The following is a 12,283-nucleotide window of genomic DNA, read 5'->3' as shown; positions in this document are numbered from 1 at the left end:
AGAGAGGGGAATTGGAGGGGGGTGATCGGCGCTTGCTGGGAGGCTTTGCCAGAGCTCTGGGGATTCAGCAGAGAGATGAGGAGTTCCAGAGGCCTCCATGGTGGCTGGGGGTGGGGCAGGGCTCTTGGGAAGGGATTTTTAAAGGGAAAGAGGAGATTGACTGGGGGAAGAAGATTTTAGTTTCCCTTTTCCGGAGAGACAAGCCAGAAGGAGGGAGAGTGAGGTAGGAAGGCAAAAAGGTTTTTTATTCTCTCTCCAGAGAATGAACTTCCTACCTCGCTCTCCTTCCTGGCTTGTCTCTCAGCCCCCACCCACCCACATAGTATAGGAATGGCCAGCAGCAGCAGCATATTAGTGCTGGCAATCCCTCCCCCTCCCATCACTGTTTCCTGAGTGTGGGGGAAGGAAAGAGATGAGAAGGCAAAGGAAGGGAGGGAGGGAAAAAGGGAGGGAGAAATGGAGAGTGGGAGGGAAGAAGGAAGGAACAGAGGAAGGAATGGAGGGTGAGACAGAGGAAGGAAAGAACAGAGGATGGAAGGAAGAGAGGGTGGGATGTCCCGGCACTCACCCCGGTCCCATCCTCCTCTGCCGGAGACCCTCAGATCTGCCCCAGTCCTACCCAGGAACCGCTGAAGCAAGTGATGTTCAGCTGGCCATGCCCACCCAGTAGGCCACGCCCATCCTAGCCACACCTACCCAGTAGGCCACACCCATCCTAGCCCCCCCCCACACACACACCGAGGGCAACCACAATGCTGATGTGGCCCTCAATGAAAATGAGTTTGACACCCCTGACCTAAAGCATCAAACCAATCAAGTCCAATAAGACTCGTTCTTTGGCCCCCTACTACTATTACATCCAGGTGCCCCAAAAACCCTTTAAATTTTACCAATAATGTGGCTTCACCCTTAACTTTAATGTGAGCATTCTGAAAATCCATTAAAATGATATCTGAGGCTCTTAGTTTAGCCCAATTGTTACTGCGCCTACACACAAAGTTAAATGTGTCTTGCAAAATGATTGATACTGCCGAGCCGGAGTCCAACTCCATCTTACATGGAACGCCTTTTTTTATTTTTATTTTTTATTGAAAAGTTTTACAATACATTTTTAAATACAAAAATACATTTCCTGTTAAATTATAGGGTTTGGGCTATACTCGCCGTATAAGATTACCCCTCTTCCAACGCACACCAAATAAAAATTAAAAAACATCAGATTTGATTTTAATATTTTAATTCAAATGCTTATGACATGCAGGTACTTAGTAGGAAAACTGTCACTTATAAACATAAGGCTGTTTGTCATCAAACATGTAAACATAAAACAGTGCAAGTGGATTAAATTTAATAATAATAATAATAATAATAATAATAATAATAATAATAATAATAATAATAATAATAATAATAATAATACGTTGGAAGGGACCTTGGAGGTCATCTAGTCCAACCCCCTGCTAAGGCAGGGAAACCCTATACCATTTCAGACAAATGGCTGTCCAGTCTCTTCTTAAAAACTTCCAGTGTTGGAGCATTCATCACTTCTGGAGGCAGGTTGTTCCACTGGTTAATTGTTCTAACTGTCAGGAAGTTTCTCCTTAGTTCTAGGTTGCTTCTCTCCTTGACTAGTTTCCATCCATTGCTTCTTGTCCTGCTTTCAGGTGCTTTGGAGAATAGCTTGGCTCCCTCTTCTTTGTGGCAGCCCCTGAGATATTGGATCACTGCTATCGTGTCACCCCTCACCCTTCTCTTCGTTAAACTACACGTACCCAATTCCAGCAACCCTTTTCCTATTTTCCTAATTCACTTTTTCACTTTTCCTAATTCACTCTAAAGCTTTCCCTGCGCAGAGCCTTAAGTAACCCCAGCTGCCTGCAATTAGTGCAGGTTCTCATCCCACCAGGCTCAAGGTTGAGTCAGCCTTCCATCATTCCGAGGTAGGTAAAATGAGGACTCAGATTGTTGGGAGCAATAAGCTGACTTTGTAATAATGCTGCTTGTGGGGGGGGGGGTGAAAGCTCTAATAGGCAGGCATATACATAGAATGAAGGCTATTGCTAAGCACATTGATTTGTGCTTTAAATTGTAAGCCGCCCTGAGTCTTTGGAGAAGGGTGGGATATAAATGGGATTTAAAAAAAAGACCAAATGGGAGATCCGCTCCAGGTTTTCCAGCCAGCCCGCCCAGTTCCTGAGTCAAATGTGTCCTTAGAGCTAAGCTGCTGCTCTGGCTATGCATTCCCCACCTGCCTTTCAAGTTGCTCTTCAACTTTAGAAGGAAATAAGCCCAGACCCCAGCCTGTAAAAAATCACAGACTGCAGCTTCTACTCCAATTGGTCCCGCTTTCCCTGTGCAGACTAAATGGAAGATCCACTCCAGGTTTTCCAGCCAGCCCTGTCCCTAAATTTTCAGCACCCGGAGTATAAGACGACCCCTGACTTTTGAGAAGATTTTCATGGGTTAAAAAGTAGTCTTATACGCAGGAATCTACGGTATCCTTTTTATATGTGCTTGACCTTGATCTCTAATTTGTTTTACCAAATTTTCATCAGTCATCGAAAAACCAACTTTCTGGTCCTCTTTCCATCTAGCCTGTAATTGCCCATACTGAAACCAAGTTTGTACAATTTTTTCTTCTTTTAAAATTTTATATGACTTTAGTTTCCATACATTCCTCTCTAAACTTAAAATTTCCTTATATGTAGTCACATCATGTTTAAATCCCACATATATATTTTTATTGCATGTTTAGGTATTGCCCAAATGGGTATCTTGTAATTTAACTTATGTCTATGCTTTTTCCAAACCCGCAACAGAGCATACCTTAAAATATGTATCTTAAACACATTATCCACCTTCTTATCATACAATAAATATGCATGCCAACCAAATAACAAATCATGACCCTCAAGATTTAATAATCTCCCTTGCGTTAAATTAAACCAGTCACTTATCGCTGACAAAGCAGCAGCCTCATAATATAATTTAAAATTAGGCATTTTAAGACCACCTCTTTCACGCATATCTTGCATTATCTTAAATTTAACTCGTGGCTTTTTCCCTGCCCAGACAAATTTATTAATTCCTTTTGGCCATTCCTCCAGATTTAAGTCCTTTTTGAGTATAGGTATCATTTGAAATAAAAATAGAAATTTTGGCAAAACATTCATTTTCACTGCTGCAATTCTTCCCAATAAGGATAATTGTAATTTTTTCCAACTACCGGTATTTAATTTTTTTTGTATTTTCCCCATAACATTTCATAATTATTTTTATATAACTTCACATTTGAGGCTGACAAATATATCCCCAAATATTTAATCTTTTTAACTATTTCAAATCCTGTTAGCTCTTCTAAAACAGCCTTTTGTGATACTGTCATATTTTTAGACAATATTTTAGTCTTTTGTATGTTGATCTTAAATCCAGAAACTTTCCCATATAGCATTATTATCTCCATCAGTTCTACAACTGAATAATCCGGCTGAGTTACTGTAACAACCAGATCATCTGCAAACGCCCTCAATCTATAATCCTGATCTCTTATTTGAATTCCCCTAATTTTTCCCAAGTCACGTATTTTAATCAGTAATATTTCCAATGTTAAAACAAATAATAGAGGTGACAACGGGCACCCCTGCCTTGTGCCCTTTTCAATATTACATAGTTCAGTCAAACTATTATTGACTATTATACGGGCTGTTTGCTTTTGATATATTGCCCTAATTGGTTGTAGAAATTTGTCCCCAAATTCCATTTTCTCTAGTACTTTGATCAAAAATTGCCAATCCAATTGATCAAAGGCTTTTTCAGCATCCAAAAAGATCAAAGCTGTGGGGATCTGATTGTTTCTTTCCAAAAATTCCAATAAATCTACAATATGTCTCACGTTATTCTTCATTTGTCTACCACTTATAAATCCAGTTTGATCACCATGAATCACTTGTTGTAATACCCTCATTAATCTATTAGCTAAAATTTTTGCAAATATCTTGTAATCAGTATTCAAAAGCGATATTGGCCTATAATTTTTAGCTTGAGTAGCATCCTGATCTTCCTTCGGAATCAATGAAATAAAAGCAGTCTTCCAAGATGGAGGTACCCCTCCTCCCATTTGAATTGTCTTAAACAATTCCCTTAAAGGTTTCACCATTTCTAACTGTAATTTTTTATAATACACGGCAATCAAACCGTCAGTACCCGGGGCTTTACCCACATTTAATTGTTTGATTGCTAAAAGAATTTCTTCATCAGTTATCAATTGATTCATCCCTTCTTTTTGTTCTTGCGTAAGAACAGGAATCTTAGCTTTTATCAAATAGTCATCTATATCTACATCTCTAATCTTATCTCTAGCATACAACTTAAAATAAAAATCAGCAAAAGTCTTTTTAATAAGACTCTGCTGGTACACTACTTTACCCTTATACTCTATTCTATCTATATTAGAAGCCCTTTGCTTCTTCCTTAACAAATAAGCTAGCCATCTACCTGGTTTATTAGCATTACAAAAAGTATTATGTCTAGCATACCGTAAATTAGTTGCCACTTGATCTGCTATTAACTTATCAAACTGACCCCTTAATAAAGTAATTACCTCTTTAATCTTCCCATCAGATGGATTCAGAATTAAAGCCTTTTCTTTTTCCTTAATTTCATCCTCTAATTCTTTCCTCCTAAATTCCAATTTACGTCTATGTTTATTGTTCAAATATATTAATACACCTCTCATATAAGCTTTACTTGCATCCCAAACCATCTCAATAGAAGTACCTTTATGCATGTTAATTTTAAAAAATTCCTTCATCTCTTTTTTACATTCTTCCACATTTTCCTGGTATCTAAACAAATTTTCATTTAAACGCCAAGACCGTCTATCTCTATCATCTTTTTCTATCTCTAACCATACTGGGCTATGATCAGCTATAGTTCTTGGACAAATCTTGATCTTCTTAATCCTAGAAAAAAAATCATTAGTAATTAAGACAAAATCAATCCTAGAAAAAGATTGATGCCTATCAGAAAAAAAGTAAAGTCTTTTTCTTGCAAATTCCTTTCTCTCCAAACATCTCTCAGTTCCAGGTCATCCTTAATTTCAAAAAAAAAAAAGATTTAGGCAGTTTAGCATGACTTGGGATGCTTTTAAAAAGACCTCCCTTGTCCATTTGTACATTCAAAACACCATTCCAATCTACCATAAAAATACAAGATTTATAATCCCACTGGATGATCTTGCTATGTAATAAACTGTAAAAATCTCCTTGTTGTTGAATAGGAGCATATAATCCAACCAAAAGTGTTTTCTTGCCTTCTATTAATAGTTCAATCATAACATATCTTCCTTGTTTATCTGCTTCAATTAAAGTCACTGTCAAAGTATTCTTAACATAAATAACCACTCCATTTTTCTTATCAGTCGCAGAAGCAATAAACTGTGTACCCAACCTCGAGTTTAACAAATACTTTTGATCCATAGCTCTAATATGTGTTTCTTGTAGACAAATAACATCGTTCTTAAATTGCTTTAAATATTGAAATACTTTCTTTCTCTTATGTGGTGAATTTAGACCATTAACATTCCAGGTTAGAAGCTTTGTCGCCATCTTTTGCGACCTGAAGCTTTTGGAGCGCCTTTTCCAAAATCACCTGCACTCTCTTTGGTCGTGCTCCTCCCACTGCTTCACTGTAAGTAAGTTTTTGAGGCACCGTCATAACTCTCTGCTGTTCTTGCTCTTGTCTCATTCGTCTAGCAGCAGCACGTGTCATTCTTTGGTCTCTAACCTCCTCCGATGATACTGAAATTTGATCCACTCCTGTAACTTTCTGGGATTCTCCATCTTTCAACTGCATAACTCCTTCAGCACCTTGTGCATTCTTACTTTGTGATTGACGCTCTCCCTCACCATTCTTCTTTTTAGATTCCAAAAGTGGTATAGGGACTGCCTTTAAAACATTGGCGTAGAAGTCACGTGCCTGTAACACTGTAAGAAGACGATGTCTCGTGCCTGCATACATCACCACCATACCCACTGGAATCTCCCATCTGAACTGGATATCCCATCTTCTTAATTCTTCTGCCAAAAAAGCAAACTCCTTTCTTCTTCTTAAAATTTTTGGAGGGATCTCTTTTAAAATCAAAACTTCTTGCTCTGCAATTGCAAATTTACTATTATAAAAAGCTTGAATAATCATTTCTAATTGCTCTCTTTGTAAAATAAACCACCACATTTCTAGGTAATTTCCTTTGTCTTGCAATCCATGAATTAACACGAAATATTTTGTCTATATCCACCATAATATCTTCTGCTGAAGGCCCCAAAACGCCTTCCAGGGCTTCTGAAACTACTTTTTTCAAATTTTCCTTAGAATCCTCTTTTAAGCCCCTAATTCTCACAGCAAACTCCATCTCATGGTACTGCACCATGGTTAAATCGTCATCAATCTTATCCATCACAGTTTCAGCATCCATCATTTTAGCATCTAATCTGATATTATTTTGACTAAGTTCTTCCACTCTCTCGTCCAGACATTCATTGCAAATGGCCATGCCTTGAAATGCAAGTAAGATGTCTGCCCTCATTTCTGTAAGCTTTTCATCCATAAGTTCTGTAAGCTTCTCATCCATAAGTTCAACTAATTGTTGGGATTGTTTTTTCATAGCCTCTTGCAAAACATCCTGCAAATCTTTTACTGTCAAAGCTGGTGCAGGTGCAGGTGCAGGGGGAGGGGGCATTAAAGCCTGTAACGAGGATTGCTGCACCAGGGAAGCCCCCGTGCTTCTAGGAACTTTAGATGATTTGGCAGCCATTTTCACCCACTCAATTCTGTTGCGCACTTTCACTTTTTAAAAATCTCCACGAAATCCACTGAGTTAAAGATCATATACTTGCTCTGACATGATTCTCCTTTACAGCTCTGCCTGCATCCAAGTAATCCAAAGTTCACTCTAACTGGCAGGGATGGTTGCTGCATCCTGCTCTGCTCCAAAGCCCTGGAGCAGAGGCATCCCGAGGTCCAGAGCAAACTCAGGCTTCGGGGGGGCTCAATCCTTCAACCACCAGAGTTTCAACTCTGGCGGTCTGGGAGAGCTCTACCCCTGCCTGGGCGCTCACCCCTTCCTCTTCTCCCGAGGAACAGGCTTCCGAGCTGCCAAAACAGCTGATCGGCGCTGTTTTCGGCGGTTCTCCAGAACGATGGGGCTGACAGCCTAAATGGCTGCCGGCAACGGAGCCTTTCCACCCGGAAGTCCTTACATGGAACTCCTTGTAGCTCTACCAAGAGCTTGAGTTTAGGCTTGAGGGGGTGATCAGCCCCGGTGTGGCAAACACTTCTCCAGCTTCTGAAGAACCCCACACTAACTGGACCCTGGGCCCCAGTACCTCTCCTAGTCGGTTCCTCCGACTGGTTTTTGGGTGGCCTGTCTCTCTGGTGGGCTCTGCAACCCACCGCGATGTGGCCGGTCCTTCCGCAAGCTCTACACATGGCCAAGCAAAATCTGCAACTGGCGTGAAGATGGTTGCCTCCGCACCCCTTACTTCTAGGTAAGAGAACTGCCTTGTAATCGTTCTCTCATTGGTGTTTGCCATGGTTTTGCACATTTGGTTGCCTTTGGAGCTTGTTGATTTCAGGTTCTTCATCTTCTGATGATTCTCCAATGCAATTGGCGACCTCAAGATGGACGGAATCTTCAACCTTTGAAGGGTTGGTGGGCTGTACTGTCTACACTGCACACCTGGCAGCTTCGTTGGCCATGACCTCATCCTGTGCCTTGGAGAATGTGAGATTGGGTCTAGCAAACAGTCTAGCAAACAACTCTCTGCTGGAGGGTTCTGTCTCAAAGGCCACAGAGGAGCCGGTCTCTTAGTAGTTCTTCTAAGATCAAGAACTTGCAAAGGCATGTGGCCTGCCTTAGGCCCGTGATAAACTCTGAAGCTGTCTCTCCGGGTAGCTGCACTCTTTGGTTGAATTTAAAATGCCACGCCATCTCCGATATCTTGGGCTGGAAGTGCCCGGTCAGCTTCTTCTTAAGGTCTGCATATGATACTGCTTCGATGGGTGTCCACGCGAAAAGATTCTCTGCTAGGTCGAAAGTTGCTGGTCCACACATGCACAGCAACGTGGTGGCCTTTAGGCCTTCCTCTGCAATTTGATTTGCTCATAGATAGTTCTCTACTTGCAAGAAGTAAGACGGCCATTCTTCTGGATGCTTCACATCAAACTCTCTAAGTTTGCCGACCTTCAGCATCTTCCTTAGATTCCTGCGTTCCTGGATCCTGCTTCTTAGGCTCAGGGAATGCGTCCACTGAGCACGCGGCCGCTAGTGTGGCTTTACTATCCAGCCTAGAGGGAGGGCAGAAATGCCTCTTCCGTCCAGCATGTACTGCCGACCCCTCATTGACTTCAACCCTTTTAAACGGCAAAGAAAGATCCCACCCTCGTCGCCACTGTTAAGTCGTGGGCTCTAGTGAGCAGGAATGATGACACAAGACTGAGTACAGGAAAACTCATTCTTTTATTCTTGCTGGAACTGTACTGGGGCTTGGGCCGCACCCAGCCACAATATATAGCCTAGTCCCTAGGTGGCAGCCAATAAGTTTGAACCCATGCTTGCCACCTGGGGCTGACCAATTGCAGGACTGGAGACGGCCTGTCTGGGTTGCTGAAGAGCCGTTAGCTCCTCCAGCAACGCATGTGGTGTAATACCACAAGCCCAATACATAACAGTAATTACACTAAATTATTTTAAAAACAATCTAAAAGGACTAAACCTGATGCAAATATTGGAATTTGGGAATGGAAGATAAGGATCCTTGTTCATTTCCTCACCAATGAGTTAGACCATCCAGCTTTTACTGAGGTGATGCAAAGCCTGTCTGCATTACTGTATCTTGGCACAATGATGCCTGGATGATTCTAGAAGAAGGTATAAGTACCCTGATAGAAAATATTTTTTTTATTTATATCACAGTAACTTGCAGATTCTCTATCCATCAGAAATTATTTTAAAGTTTAGTAAAGAGAGAGAGAGAGAAAGAGAGAGACTTGTGCCAAATTTTACAACTATCTTTGCAATGGTTGTTAAGTGAATCACATGTTTGTTAAGTGAATCCAGCTCCCCACCTTGACTTTGCTTATTGTAAGCCAGCTGAGAAGGTTGCCAGTGACAATCCCATGACACTGGCATCCTGCAACTGTCATAAATACAAACCGATTGCCAAGCATTTGAATTTTGATTACTTAACTGGGGGGAATGCTGTGACGTTTGTAAGATGGAGGACCTATTGTAAGTCACATATTTACTTCAAATGGTCACTAAATGAATGTTTGCAAGTCGAGGTCACCCTGTAATACATTTTTTAAAAAGAAATACAAATTACACTTTGAAACAGTAAAACTGAAGCTTTTCAACAATGGTTCCAGTGGGTTGGGGTTTTTTTTCCTGTAGAGCAGGGGTCTTCAAACTTGGCCCTTTTATAACTTGTAGACTTCAATTCCCAGAATTCCTCAGCCAGGCATGCTGGCTGAGGAATTCTGGGAGTTGAAGTCCACAAGTCATAAAAGGGCCAAGTTTGAAGACCCCTGCCCTAGAGCATGGGTATCAAACTTGATCGCGTCATGTGATGTATTGCAACGTTTTTTGCCTTTGCAGAGCCGGGGTGGGTGTGGCCTGCACATGACACATCTAGCCCACGGGCCACCAGTTTTACACCCCTGCTCTAAAGTAATAGAGGAACAGAGGATGAAAAAAAAAACCAATCTTTTTCTCAGAGCAATAAAGGGAGCCAATAGAGACTATCTGCCTACCTCTTGTGAAAAACGATCCAGCTGGAATATCTCTGGTGTCTGATGCAAGTACTGTGTAGAACTCTGAATAAGTACCCAGGGTTTCCTCATCCCTTTCCAGTTTTGTTTTTTTAAATGTAGTTTAGAGAATATACAAGTTCATGTGTCTACTTGTCTCTTCTGAAAAACAATTAAGTTGGGGAGTCTGCTGTCTAATGAGCAGAGGCTTCAAAGTACCCCAATTTTTTTCCCATTCTTTTTTGTGTTCCAAGTTTCAGTAATCTCTTACAAAGATTGCAGAGAATGCATGATTAGATTTATTCTCAAGTGCTTTCTTCCACCGTTTTTTCTTTCTCTCTCCAGTGCAACAGAATAGCATTGCAACTTTCCATTGCAAATCAAATTGGGAAAATCACAGGTACTTTCTGGATCTTGGGTATTCAGATCAATCTTTATAAGGCTCTTTATCTGAATTTACAGCAGTGATAGGAAGAAGTTCATTTTATTAAAGGAAATTATTCTATACAACCAGTAACCTAACTTTTGGTCTCTTGATTGGTGCCATAGCTATTCCACCTCAACTTCTTCTTTAGTTGAAATATTCACATTTGTGATTGGCTTTGATCAATACAGAGCACGCATTGTAGTATTGAATGATGGCACCTCTTTTAGGTTCTTAATGTATAAAAGGCACTTATTGAAATGTACAGTGTGTGCGTGCATTGATTGTTCAGCCCTAAATTCCACCCCAAATGCCTTTTCATTTCAACTTTTGAATTGACTTCTGCCTAAGGGACCAAGGAATAGCTGGGAGGGATAAATGTTTGTACAAATCACACAAGAATTAAGGTGCAGTCGACTCCTTCACTTCCAAGGTGACAGCACCCCCTTGCTACAGCATAAGTTTCTCTTGCAGTTGAGGTTTCCTTTTAAATAATCCTCATATACAATCAGAGATACTTAGATGTGCCTCCAGTGTGAATGACTCAAATTACTGGCAGCACATAGCGACAGGAATTCTTGGAAACGAAGCAAAAGACTGCTCAGAATGCTATGAGGAAAGCAATCAGCACTTCGATTCAGGTTCTGTCAAGCTTCTCAATAGACCAAGGAGGGCGAAAAAAATCAGTAACAATTCATATCATCACCCAAATCTTGGAAAGACTTCAAAATGATGGGACAATGCAGATGCCCTGCAGCCATTCAAGTTTGGATAGGCTTGCATCTCACAGGTATTATGCAAATTCTAATTCTTCTGGGATGGATCTGCCCATTCTACTAGTCTTACTACACTGCTCTCTTCTCTGTATGTAAATGCAATAAAATTGCATATGTCAGCTACTGGGGTAGCACCAAGTGGCTTCTTTAAGGCTTCCTGGTGGTTTTGGATCCAGATAAGACTCATTTAGCCTCACAGGGCCTTCAAACATCTTTGGGGTCAAGAAGCCATGATGTGTGATCCATTTGCACAGTCAAAAATAAGCATCTAGCCTCAACAGATTTCAGATTTTGAATTGATCAGTTACCAGAATATTCAAAAGAAAACTTCTTGTGCACACAATTTTTCCTAAAAGCAATGGTTCTCTTAAGGCCACAATTCATTATGGGAAAGGAGAACAAAAAATTACCTCTCACTGTCAAAATATGCTATTCATGACTTCCTTTTAATTTTATAGTCTTTGATTCTGGAGTAATTCCACAGAGACTATTTCAGAATAAATGATTTAACATTTTTAAGGTGCATGTACCTGCATGTATGACCAGAGAGAGACAAAGGATGATATATAAAAACTAGGAATCAGCTCTGAGAATATTCCTTTAATTATTATAGAAATAAAACAGGCATTGTCTTGCCAAAAGTAAATGTATTAATAATAAATACTACATTTATTTAATAGACAGTTTCCCCCTAAACATTTGTGGATAATGGTGTTGGAGGGGGTTGATTCAATATCAGGTTTTTTCATTCAAATTATTGTTTTTTCATTCAAATTATTATCTAAGGATTTTTTCTAATAAAATGTATTTCTTCATTTAAATAAAAAGCCAACTGCATGAGCCAAAATGGGAAAATGTTGACGTTAGTGGCCTAATCAATTTTTTAAGTTACGCTTCTTTTTAAAAAAAAAACCCCTTCATATTTAAACCAAATTAATATGTAAGGATGGTGCAGCAGAATCTTTTTTTCCTCCTTTTCACAGGAGTGGAAGATCACAGATAAAAGTGTAGAATTTCATAGCCGGTAGACATAATCTTGTCCATCTGTACTTGCTCAGCATTGCAATTAGAGCTTCCCGGAGAGTTAGTGGTGTAGCTTCTGCTTAAGTACTTTCCACAAAGGAGAATTCTTAATTCCCCAAAGCAGCCAAACCCATAGCCCAATAGCAATCGTCTTTTGGAAAATCTCAAAACATTCGGCTAAATCGTAACAGATATGTGTACCATTTGTAGCTTTTATGGAATATTTTAATCTGCAGCATATGCAGACCACAAGCTG

The sequence above is a fragment of the Vipera ursinii genome, assembly GCF_947247035.1.
Source record: "Vipera ursinii genome assembly, chromosome: 2".
NCBI lineage: Eukaryota > Metazoa > Chordata > Lepidosauria > Squamata > Viperidae > Vipera > Vipera ursinii.
Note: the sequence above shows the minus strand (reverse complement) of the source record.